The sequence below is a fragment of the Sturnus vulgaris genome, chromosome Z (genome assembly GCF_052056855.1).
Source record: "Sturnus vulgaris isolate bStuVul1 chromosome Z, bStuVul1.hap1, whole genome shotgun sequence".
NCBI classification, from domain to species: Eukaryota; Metazoa; Chordata; class Aves; order Passeriformes; family Sturnidae; genus Sturnus; species Sturnus vulgaris.
In genome coordinates, this window is record NC_142283.1 from 42,780,388 (window position 1) to 42,793,791 (window position 13,404).

At 41.3% G+C, this 13,404-nt stretch overlaps 1 protein-coding gene across 10 annotated transcripts in view; it reads right to left on the reverse strand.

Annotated features, from left to right (window-relative positions):
* The window catches only part of AOPEP (aminopeptidase O (putative)), a 218,336-nt gene that overhangs the window by 46,246 nt on the left and 158,686 nt on the right, over nt 1-13,404 (reverse strand). The window lies entirely within an intron of this gene.

Sequence of the window (13,404 nt, forward strand, 5' to 3'; positions counted from 1 at the left end):
TGATCTTCTACCAATACACATTGATAAAAACAGTTATTGACACACTGTAACAAAGTTTTCAAGCAAATTACAACTGAAAAAATGTTGTTACTTCAGTAGTATCAGCATGAATTACACGTGTGTTGTCTTTACATTTTTGTCTTTGTTCTTTGCCACTCTCGTGGCAGAGGTGTCATCTTACTCTCCAGCAAGGTTAGTCTGATTGCAGGCAGTGATCAGCCTAACAGTTTCTATTCCATTAGCAATTCGGCCCTGATAGTAAAGGAAAAGTGGATTAACTCCCAATGCTTCTGTTTCAGCCTTGTCTCTTACCATCTTTCAAAAGACAGGGCACCTAATGAAAATCACCTTTCATAGTAAGAGTGAAACGTTAGCAGTTTTAATAGTTTTCAAAACTGAGTCCTAATTGTGCTTATTATCAAACAGCTGAATATGAACCTTCTGAATGACAAATATAGTGATAACATTGAGAACTGAAGACAGAAAGGGAAGACTGGGGAAAAGGTACTGTTGCTTTTGGAAATAAGCAACATCCTTTTCATCCTAGTCTCTGCCAATTTTATAGCTCCAGAAAAAATTTAAGAGAATTACGCCAGATTAGATGTTAATCCTGTTAGCATAACAACAAGTGATAAATGCCCACAGGTCCTGTGTACATGATACCTCTTTTCAGTTGACCCCTTATACAAAATAGTTTGAACACACCTTATGAAAATAAAAAGCTGGGAGGTTTTGGGGCTGGGTTTTGTACTTGCTGCATGTAAGACACTTAATAGCTACAGCGCTGTGCATGATAGGGAATAATTGCTGTCTCTTAGAGCATTTTGCTGACAAAATAGCAGCTGTTAGGATTCCTGCTAGTGGAACCAGAGCTAAATTTACGAAAGAAATAGCTTTCCAAGATTCAACTCACTTTGCTGTAGATGCCCCTATAACGTAGACCTTCAAAACCCTACCCAGCTGCTCTTCTCCCAAGAGATACTAAACGTTTCTCCAGTAAATCTTCCCAGGCCATACAGCTTTGCTACAGGGTGCTTCTCATAGCACCAAGCAGCTCCTTGCCTAGATGAAACGTCTCTGACTCAAAACTAAACATACATCTCTCCTATCTGTAAGATGAGTTAACCAAACAATATAAACACATTTAAAAGACTGTAGATACACTTTACTCTGCACATTCTTCCATATATAACAAACAAACAAAAAATCCAAACAGAATTCCTAATATATTCTAATAGCAACGAGGAGAAACATGATGAGGGGAAAGAGTTTGTGGTCTGCTCCTGTGATCACTGCTCTTCCACATCTCATGATCCAGAAGTTACAGCACTGACCCAAGAGATAAGCAACCAAGAGCAGCCTCTGTGGTTGCTCACGACCTAAAACTGTGCCTTCAGCAGGAATATTTCAACAGCAAATTATAAAGTATTCTGGGATGGGGCTCTCTTCATACCTCCTGGTGGAGCTGTTATTTCCCCTGCAGTTATTAAAGTATTTATTGACCTAACGGAGGAATCACAATATTTATGGGCATACAGTTGTGAGTACTCTTGATAATAAGCAGGGACCTGGCTTAAAGAGTACAGAAGCCAGTTTGCCCCCAAAACACCTGTCTTGGTGCAACCACTGTAGCTGCACGAAGAGCAGAACAGAAGTTCTCTCTGTGAAGGTGTTCATGTGGTCTTATTTCCTCAGATATTAACATCATGTATGTACGACTGACACTGCATCATGGCAAATTCTAATGGCTTTGGAAAGCACAAAACTCTGCCTGTTCCCTTAACTGTTCCTTCGTCCATATGGTTTCTGTCCTTGGCAACCAACATCTACTCAAATAGTTAAAAAGTTATTTGTTGAGTGAGATCTGACACAGCACACACTTTCTTTCTCTCTTTTGCCTTTTTCCCTTTCTTTCCCAGGGTGAGTACGAATCCCAGCACATTCCCAGACCTGCACGCTGGCACTTTGCCAGCTGGGGCAGGAGCAGCATGCCTCTTATCCTCAGATTACACATTTGCTCCTGTCTGCCCCAAACGTTCCCGTGGCAGAACAAACTGCAAGAGAACCAATGGCTGCTGAACGGCCTGTGAAACCATCAGCTCAGTCAGCCCTGCTGGCTCTCTGTCACTTGTACGAGACCCCAGAAAGCAGAACACAGAAACCAAGGCTGGCTCCAAGTGGAGCAGGGAAGGCCTTGCATAAGGTGGACTGAAATATATTGGTTACATTTCTGTCCCCTATGCCACATGGTGTGTAGACAGCCGTGCTGCCCCAGCTGCAGCTAAAACACTTTCTCAGACACATGCACTATTAAAGGAGTAATTTTCCTATGATAATCCATAGCCCTAAGGCTGATTCCACAAACACAGGAATTTTAGCCATAAAAGAGTAGGATGAAAAAAAAAAAAAAATCAGTTCCCAGAGTCTCATCCAATGTTTAGAGTAGCAAGATCAAAATGAGCCCCACAGCTTCACAGCCTAATGAATAAGTCATGTGAATGGGCACTTTCAACAAAACAGTCTCAAAAGGAAATTCTGAAAACCAAGTAGCTTGTGGTAGGACTGGACTAACCACATTGCATCCTATGTATGCTCTTCTTGGCTTTTCCTCTTCTCCCAGGAGCAAATACTCAGTGACAAAAACAAGAATTCCTTAATCCTCTAGCAGTTTTCCCTCTGCACATTTCTCTGTGCTCTTCTACAGTTCAGAGATTCACAGCATATGTCGTTTTGGCTGTTCATACCACAAACAATATAAACTAAAGCTGAAAAGTAATTTACAGGAATCCATCCTGTTATTGCTGGCAGACAGCACACAGGACTTTGCTGGATCTGAAGCAACACCTTTAACTGCTCACCCACCCACACACACTCTTACTGGTTTGGCAGCTGCAAGGACCCACATGCTGAAGTTGTAATTGAAATTTATTTTCTCAGCCTGCAATACCAGGGTGAGAGCTGTTCTCCCAAGTCCAGGACTGATGGCCGGCACTCCCAAGGATGGAGAAGAGTGGGGCAGAGGAGTGACGGAGGTGTACTGACACCTCGTATTACTTGTGGATGGATCCTCATTGCTTCGAAATGGCTTTTTCCTCCCATGCTGTTTTTGGAGATGGTGGGGGCCTCTCCACTGCCAGGTTTTTAAGCTGAATGAAGTTCGCTACTGTGTGTTTTGCAACATAATACCCGTATTAGTAGTGCATTTCTGAGGCACAATCCAGTAACAATGAAACAGAGACTCAATGTCTCAGGTATAAAATTTAATTTTCGCAAGTATCAACAACATTGAGATCTAAGTATTGGCACATACCTCCATGGAACATCATGAATGGATGCTACTGTCAGACAGCAGAGTCCCAAATACAGGAGCAGCTGTTTATACAGGTAATTCCAGAAGTCTCATAATATCTTTTAATTTCATTTTTAAGAAAAATACACAGTATTGCACAGTATTATTTGTAACTCAAAAATTACCTGCATTTTGGCAGCTCAATGGACGACACCAAGACTAAAATTTTGCTTGGTCTGATTTCAGACAATGCAACCTGCTGTATGAGATTATCTGATGGGGGGAAATTTACATAAAATATTCTAATAATCCAGCTCTAAGGCAGTCCCTTTGTCTTAGCAACCTGTCCCAAGACCTTCTGGGAAATGGTGCTTGAAGCTGACACACTAAAGCCATCTAATGCTTGACTTTCAAAAGAAAAGCTCCCTGAGAAAAAATCTTTTTTACGATATTTTGAACATATCTAAAGAGATACTAATAGTTTCAGACCCAGGTGATATACTCTTTTTATTATTCTCCCCTGCCCCAGACAATCACAGAATCAAATAATCCCAGAATGGAATGTGTTGAAAGGGATGCTAAAGATGATGTAGTTTCAACCCTCCTGCCATGGCAGGGATACCTTCTACGAGATCAGGTTGCTCAAAGCCCCATGCGACCTTGATCATGGATGGAGCAACTTCTAAGGATGGGGAATCCACAATTTTCCTGGGCAAACTGTTCCAGTGTCTATCCACTTTCAGAGTAAAGAATTTTTTCCTATATCTAATCTAAGGCTACTCTCAGTTTCAAACCATTCCCCCTTGTCCTGTCACTATATGCTGTTGCATACCTTTCTTACAGGCTCCCTTCAGCTACAGGGGTGGCTGCAATTAGGTCACTCCTCTTCACCAGGCTAACAAACCCAATTCTTTGTCCTTTCCTCACAGCAATCACAGAACATCAGAGAATCACAGCTGGTCCTTAAATATATAATTGAGTCCAATTCTCAGAGTTGCATACAAGTAAAAGGTAAATATTTTACTTCTGAGGTCTACCCATAAGATTTAGAAAACAAGTAATTTAAACCATGTCTTTATTAAAGGGAGAAGAAAGTTACACTTTGCTGAGCTTTTGGTCTGCAGAATGGGAGTTTAGCTTCAGGGAAAATGAGTACATTTTGCTAATAGCTGGATCCAATTTAAAAGGCGCCATAAGACAACAAATCTAAATCACTGAACAAAAGCAACATACTTAAAGATCTTAGGAAATGGGATCATTTGAAATAGAGTAAGAGCTATTGTCCAACACAATGAAGCCTTTATTAAAGGTATGAGGCATCTGTGATCTTCACAAAATACAGGTTCAGACTCTATGGAAAAAATTATTTGAACAACTTAACTCTTAAATGTTAATCAAAGAGACTCAGAGGTCAGATTCCAGTCTAATTCACAGAGGAAAAACAGAGAATTTTTTTCCAATAACCAACCAAGCTATGCTACAACAGATTAATTTTAATTAACAATAAGGAAGCATTCCAGAGCACCAGAATGCTGCTCTGTTCCATCTGAAATAATTTATCACCAGTTTCTTCCTATCTACAGAAAAACTGAATTCAAATATTAGATCATTTGCCTACCTAATTAAAGAACAAATGCTGCTGGACAATACTTGAACTAAAAAACAGGTTTTACAGTTGTTTAGCATGGAAGAATCACAGTTTAAGAATTGCCAGTTTTACAGTGCATTTAATAATTTTTTTCCTTCTCTTAGCTGAAATAGCTACTCTTTAATACACTGGTGACTTTTCATTCTATGTAGTCTGAATTTCAAGTGAGCACTCCTGTCTTTCATGCCACAGTAAACACACATACTTTAGAAGGTGAATTTGATTTCATTGAAACTTGCCCAAGTGAGGGATGCTGAAGCAGCTCACCTGGAACAACGAAACAATTTTTTGTGTTACAACTGTGTTGACAGACTATCCTTTTGGCAATTGGAAAGTGTACTCAATAGCCAAAAACCTACTGGATGCAAACAGAATGGATTCATCATTTTTACAAGGATTTCTGTAATTGTGATTATTGTGCTCGCAAAGGATTTGTCAAGAGACTGAGTAAAGGAGCTGTCTATCAGCTTAAATTAGTTTTATTTTGGACCAAAAACTGGACTTCATAGCCTAAGTTTTCTCTCAGGTCTGGTAGCACTTGCTCTGACAGTACTGCAGAGCCCAAAGAAACCAAAGGCTGGATATAGCACCACAGCAGCAGCAATCTTTAAGGCAATCTTTCTTCTTGAGACTCCCACGGCATCAAGGTTCAGTCAATGCTGTTTCTCACAGTGCAGTGCTCTGTTTTGGTATAAAATCCTTAATCTTCCAGAGCTATGGCCAAAACGATGATAACACTTAAAACTTCAAAAATGGCTTTTGGTAGCCTTATTCAAGCTGTATTTTACTTTGAGTACTGGAATGACCTGTTGTTCAGTAGCTGGACCTGGGGCAGATGGAGCTCATGGAGCTCCACCATGCTCTGCATTCGACATCACTGATTGTATAAGCAGCCCCAGGTTGTATAGGCAGATTGTACAAGCCACTCCTGCCACCTTGGACAACCTCCTTTCCAGTTGTGCAGCACAGCATGAGTATCTCAGCCCACTGACACACCAGAAAAAAAAAAAAAAAAAACAACAAAAAAACCCCCAAAAGCATGGTCATTCAGAAAACTCTATGGCAGTAATGGGCCGGCAGATCACAACTTTGTCAGGACATAATTGTAATTTTGAAGAGGACTATGTAGAGGTTTAAAATAATTTAAAACCAAGAGTATGAACTCGTCATTTAAAAGTCACTTAAAAGCTAATTTTAGCAGAATATCAGACATTAGACTTTGGTAATATTGGTAGCAATATTCTACTTCCTTAATTAATTTTACTCCTTCTGATTTGTATTTCTGCAGAGATCAAGCAATTGCACAGTGAAGGGTGCTGGCAACAGGGGAGAAGGACATGAAAGCCACATCTCTCCTTCCTTCACTCAACAGCACTGATGAAGAGCTGAGGGTAGAGCTCATGCAACTGCCTATATTTAGTAGCAGAAGAAAAGGTGTGGCACAATCAAGATTTCTAAGGCAAAATCTGTTGCTTGGTCAATGGCAGACTGTGGGACAGTTGGCAGCATTTGAACCTGTACCTGTGCTCATGTGGCCACGGGCCAGGCAGCCAGCATGCTTCCACAGCCGTGCAAGCCTCAAGCAGCAAAAGGTGCCTGATTGAACCTTCTCACATTTATAAATGTGATTTAGGGGCATGTATTTCCTTCCTGTCCTTTCTCCTCCCCTCCAACCACGTGCTCCTGTTTAAGTATTCACACATAACACAATGTTTGTGCTTGTATAGTACCACAGTACCATAGCCTTGCTCAAGAGCAATCTCATCAGCTTCCACAGGCTGTGAAGATGACTCCACCTTCTACCTGCATATAATAAAACACGTCTCTTTCCCACAGCCAGCACAGAGCTTCTTTTCTACATGACCAAACAGAAGCCAGGAATCACAAAACATGCTGCTTCAAAAAGGCCAGGCAGAGCAGCAGGCAACCTTGCTGCTCACCATGCTCAGAAAGGCAAAGCAACCAAAGGATAGCACTTCAGGACAGGATTCACTCTTGTCAAAGCAGCAAATGCTGAGGACTTGTTTGGAGAAGACAAATGCCCTTTCCCCCTCCCCACGTCAGGCTTACAGCAGAGAGTTCCCAATTACAAACCAGACACTCTTCTCCCTATGTGGGCCCCATCTGTTATCAATGACAGCTGTGTTGGTAGAAAAAAAAATTTCCAAAAGAAGTCAGAAAAGGCAAGAGACTAAGAAGCCATGTCTAATCCTTTTTCAAAGGTGGCACTGGCTGTGTCTCTCTTCTGATGTCAAAGCTGTCACTGTGAATAAGAGGCTTGGTTGGGATGCCTAATTCTGTAATTTCAATGCTCTTCAGCCTGCCCCTCCTTACCCTGTCTAACAGGAGATGGACATAAAACAGGATGGTCTCTAGCTTTATAGCAGACAAAATGATGATAGGGAAATGACCCAGAGAACAGTTAGATGAGAAAAAGGCCACCAGCACCAAAGCAGTAAGACAGCTTCAACAGCACTGTCTGGGAGACCACAATGCCATGGTGCCTGATGGCTTTTCTCACAATGTGCACATTTGCATTGCCACTGTTCCCATGCTGGGGAGAGCAGCTCCTACATCATAGTGCATGTAAGGTAAGGAAATGTTTAACACAGCATGTGAACTCAATTTCAAAAACAAAGGTTTTAAAAAATAAGCCTTATTTAAAACATAGATACACTATTTATATACTGGAGCCAAGTGCTTCCCTTTGCCCACATTTTTAGTATCACCTGCTCAGTGTGCTGGAGCACCAGTGCCATTCACAGCTTGCAGCAAGATGAAGATGGCAGAAAAGATGTCACCATCTGTCTTTTCAACAATTTCACTGGAGATGTGTGCTGAGCTTTGCTGTGGTGCTTCCAGCTCTCAGGAGCAAAGCTGCCTTCTGGCTGGTGACAGAAGCAATGCTTATGCCACCTTGCCTGCTTTCTATTCTCACTCCTTCCTTCCCCAGCAGGGTGCTCTGGTGAGGACAGATGTTATGCGTGAAGACACAGTCTGAGGGTGAGTATGGAGAGGCTGCTGGGGGAGCAGGAGATTCTGCACTTCAGAGGGAGGGGAAGGAAGACCAGGTCCCAGCCTTAAGTACAGCCAGCATCAGAGGTATTGCAGGGACAAGCCTCATGCCTTCAGGAGGGTAAGCTTGGCTTCGGCATATACACACATCCAAATGAACACTTTTGCCAAAATGCACCACACAACTGTCTGCAACCTCGTAAACAGCCTGACACCCTAGTGAAGCACCTATCTACAATAATGACTAGATTATGATAGAACATAGAATGGGTCGGGCTGGAAGAGACCTTAAAGATCACCAAGTTCCAACCCTCCCACCAGTGGCCGGGAGAACTTTCTTTAGACCAGGTTGCTCAGAGTGTCATCCAACCTAGCCTTGAACACAGCCAGGGATGGGGCATCCACAGCTTCTCTGGGGGACCTGTGCCAGTGTCTCACATCACCTTCACAGCAAAGAATTTCTTCCTAACAGCTAATTTAAACCTACCCTCTTTCAGTTTGAAGCTGTCACCCCTTGTCCTATCACAACAGTATCTCTGGAATCAGCAGAAACTTATATCACCACAGCAAGCAATTCAAGCATTTCCCATTACTACTGTCTTTTCTGGCTGTCTCCAGACAGAGTCCGCTTATAATTTTTACCCATATAGTGTCTGCATATATGTTTCAACACAGATTATTTATATATACACACATAAAAGCATACTGGGCTTGTAAACCCAAACATTATAGTGGAAAAAAAGCACATAAGCACGTACATCTGATGCAGAAATTCAACTCTGAAGAGTCTGAGATCAAGCATACCAACAGCCTGTTACCAATTATTATTAAATTATACCTCCTGTTCAGCAAAAGGAAAGGCAAGTATTAAGGCAACAGTAAGCTATCCCCTTTGCCTATGCCCTTCTCTCCATCCCTCTGCTTCTATCTCATCCATCTTGTAACTAGAGGCAAAAAAACCCCTTTTATCTTTGGTCTCCCACAGTGACTGTGGTCAAAACATTTGTTATTTCCAGGCAAGATTACTGTCATAGACAGAATCTGGAACTCCATATGAAAATAAGACTCAAATTCCAAGCAATGAACACTGTGGCTGCCTGTTTTTTCCATAACTTAGGTCACAGCCAGTCTACTCAGCCCATGCTCACATCCTTCTAATTTTACACTGCTTAAAACCTAGCTTCCAACTTTCAAAATAATTAAACATAAAATTATGACTCCAAAGAAAAAGACCTTTTGCAACTCTCATACACACTCTCCCTTCTTCAATGCCCAGCAAAAATTCTTAAGTGAAAAATATACTGATTTTATAAACTCAGAAGAAATATGCTCATTCCTGCAATGAGAACATTTAGATTTTTCTCTGTGTTCAACATTTTTTAGTCATCTTATCCACTGCTTTTATTCCCTGCTGCTGGAATACAGTGATAGCTGTTGCTTAGGACAACGCTTACACCACGTGGAACACAACAAAATTCATCTTCAACTGCAACTCCAAGTGGCACAAGTGTTGGAAGTAGGACGGCAGACCTTACCCACATGCTATTAAATCAGTGACTCAGTAGCGGAATCATATCTGTGTGGTTAAGAAATTACGTCAGAACCCGCACCTTTGAATTGTCCTGCTTCTTGAAGCATTTAGACCTCACAGGGCACAGCAAAACAAACCAAACAAAAAACCTCCCCAAAAAAGCAAACCTCAGAGGAACATCCCTACCACTGATAGCTAGGGGATTTTGTTTGTATTTTAGAAACTAACCCCGCCTACTACCATCCTCCTATTCAAGTGCTATCATATATATGCCACAAGAGTTATCTTTTAAATTTCATTACAAAGGCAGGTGGCTTGTATTAAGCACTGGGTTTGTAATGCACAGCATGGAAATATTGAGTAGAATTTTATATAAAGCAATTGCATCCAATTCAGAAAACCTTTATGACTGAGTTCAGAAGCGCAGAGGACTCCACCACTTCATTCTCTTTGCTGGATGATAGGACACAGAATCCTTATTATCTCGAATCCCTTCCTCCACAGATTCTTTGGATAAGGAGTAAAATAATGCCAAACCAACCCATACTGCATATTTGGTTCCCTCTTACCATCAGCTCCCCTGCTTTCCAAGTCTCACTAAGTTGCTGGGCTGCCAGAGAGAGGAAATTAAGTCCGAAATTGGTTAGAAAAAATCAGGGGTGGTATGTGAACAGCACTGGTAATGGCAGCAGTCAGGGCACAACAACTCCTGCTCATGCCACCCAACAGCCACTGAGATCACTTGGAACAAATGTGCTGCTGTTGGCTCCAGGCGCAGGGTGGGACCAGGAGTGCTGACTGGTGCAAAGCTATTTCCAGTGCTCCACAGATCTCATGCTCTGATCATGCCTTCCAGCTAAATGCTGATGGAGGGATTTTCTGCTCTTCTCACATGGCTGGAAAAGCCCCCTACTTCACACGTAGAAACAAAACAAACACGAATTATAGCTACTTGGGATTATCCTTCAGCCAGTCTTACAAATTCATCTCAACAAATCCACTCAGTCACAATGGGCACACGACCCAGAATGAGTCTCATGGGATGACTCCCATGGCTATCACTGAAAGCGTTTTTCCCTCAACTTGTTCCAATTTTCTTAGTTTCACACTGAATTTCAGACTTCATCTTTGGGAAGCTTCCTAGAAGCTACCATTTTCTAAGCTCCTTTCATTGAGAAAAAGATCCAATTCCTGCAAATGCACACTTCTGAAAAACTAGCTTAACCAATATGAATACCAATACCATCCGTGCCAGAGAGCCTGAAAATTGCATTTAGATGCAACATGAACAAGAGCATGAAACAGGGTGAAGACTCAAAATTTTTCAAGATCCCAGAGGACATTTTGCAAGTGGCTGCATCTTCAGTCAACACATTTATCAGCAATGAGGACAGTCTACAATATACCCTGAAATCAGCCCTTTTCCTAGTGAAAACAGAAAAGACTTACTATGACAGAGATATATTCCTTGCTAGGATTTGCATAAGGAAGTAGGAAAGTAGAGCAGGGAAAAAAATAGTATTTCTGTGACAGTGTGTGTGAAAAGCATCAGACTGATAATACCAAAGAGATTTCACTTTGTGAAAACATACATTTCTTCTTTCTTTTCCATTTAATTAACATACTACCTCAGTAATGATTGGGTGTACAAGCCTCAAATATTATTTATACCAGAAACAAACCTACCATGCAGGCTGACTCATCTACAGAGCCTTTTCTAGGTTCCTTATTATTCCTTTCCTTGTATCAGGTTCCTCCCAATGTGCTAACTGCAATTCAATTGAAAATAAAAAAATTACTCAATGTAGCCGTACCTATGTCTAGTGGCACAATAATGCTCTAACTAAAACATTCAGAAAGGGAAAGGCAGGTGAAATTTATTTTGCACTCCTGGCAAATTTTCACAGCAGATTTTAAGTCCTGTAAAACATTCTGTCTTACCCAAAATAAGGCATCTCCTCCTGACTTAAACTGAAAAATAAACTGTATATTTAAATAAGTACAGAAACCACTTTTACTTTTGCAGAAAAAACTCGAATTCACTAGAAAGCAGTGACCTGTAATGTGGTCATCAGCTCAAGCTGTCACCTTCTTTATCTACTGATTTCGTGTTTCATACCAACAATGACATCAGTTAAGGAAATGAAACATGGTTCTCCCTCTGTGGTTGCAATGCCACTATCTGAAACATGCCTACCTATACTACCCAGTACAGTCAAGAAGGACTGGCAAGCCTGTGGAGGTACTTGCAATACATCACTAATTGCACTCAAAAGCTGGAGACTGCTTCTGAGTCCCTACCCCCAAGGGAGGACTAGCCCAGGAGCTGTGCTGAATGGAAAGCACATGAAGTTCCTTCTGCAAGTGTGCACTGACTTTTCCCAAACAGTTCCCTTTTCCCACCCAGTTTCATGATGCTGCCTACAGAGCTCTCTTCCATAAGTATGCCTTCAAACAATGCCCATCCACTATCAGCAGGACAGCTGAATTATGCAACCTGAGAATGTGCTCAGCTAAACACAGTCACCATCAGATGGGAAATGACAAGAATTCATTTGTACCTCCACATCTGCCAGCTTTTCACAGGCTAAGATCAATGAATCTAAGTTATTTTGTCCTAACACAATTTTCACCACTTCTAGGATGCCAAGCACCTTAAATGGTTTGTATTAGCATGACTGCATTTCTGACAGTGAAATAAGATGCCATCACTTTACAGCCTTAGTCTCACAGACAGACCTCATGCACAATGAAGTACTTGTGTGAGAATGGCTTTACGCCACCCATATGACTGATGATATTATGATCTTCACTCATTTTACACACATTTACTGCAAAAAGAGTTCTAGTTGCTCTTCTCTCCCCAGAATATACTACATTATGATCCCAAATACAGGGAGAGTATTATGTAAGTGAAGAGAATCTCACACAATTTGCTGAGACAAGGAAAACCAACAAAGTAACTTTCCATATGTTGTGCAGGCAAGATAAAAGTGGTATCTACAGTAAGAAAGAAAGGAAAGCTAATTCTACAGTGAAAAATCTGGGGAAATATGCCATAAATATTTCTGGTTCATCCTCCTGCTGTAGTTTTTATCACCACTTCTTGGATAATTCAGCTCCAAGTAAAACACATTTGCAGAAATACAGTCAAGTCTTAAATAGGACTGAAAGTGTCACACCCATTGTTCTTCTCCTATGGCTGTGATCTTCCTGTCACATTTTTCACTATTCTGCAGGCTACTCAACCATCCTGTGATCTTGTGTGTCCAGGAGTTACAGGCCTTTGACCAAATGAAGAACAGAAATAATGGGAGTAATAAGAGGGCTCCTCTGGCTAAGAGATTCATTGAGTGTTACCTCAGATCTCGCGGTGCTCTTTTGTAAATTATTTACTCCACTTTATTTATATTAAAGTTCTCAATAACTTATTCAAATGAGATAAGATTGCACTGTCATATCAGAAGAGATGTCATCCAGGTTAGACAGATTTAAAAAAATTAGCCACCTAAAACTTTCCATGTAGACAAACTCTCCACACTCTGCCAGATGCTAGATATTGAATAAATGAAACAGCTGCATAGAACAGGCACTTTGGAAAGAAACAAAAACAACCCCAGACCCACTTTAACTTTTATTATCCTACTGTGCTGTCTGATGGCAACTGTAGCTGCTGCTTTATAACATATCCCATTTCTTTTCAGCCAGCTGAACTTCCAGCTGGACTTTGTCATGTTCAAAATGCATCCAGCTTCTATAATGCTTCTCTCCAGCGCAGGATGTGGTATGTCATGGGGATGTAGCCTGTGCATGAGTTACTTTGTTATGTAGTGGGAAGCAGCACAAGATAGGGGGAACAGGAAGAGAAAATTGCGGACACAATCATTCTTCCATGGAATTGCCTCCCACTTGCCTGAGCCA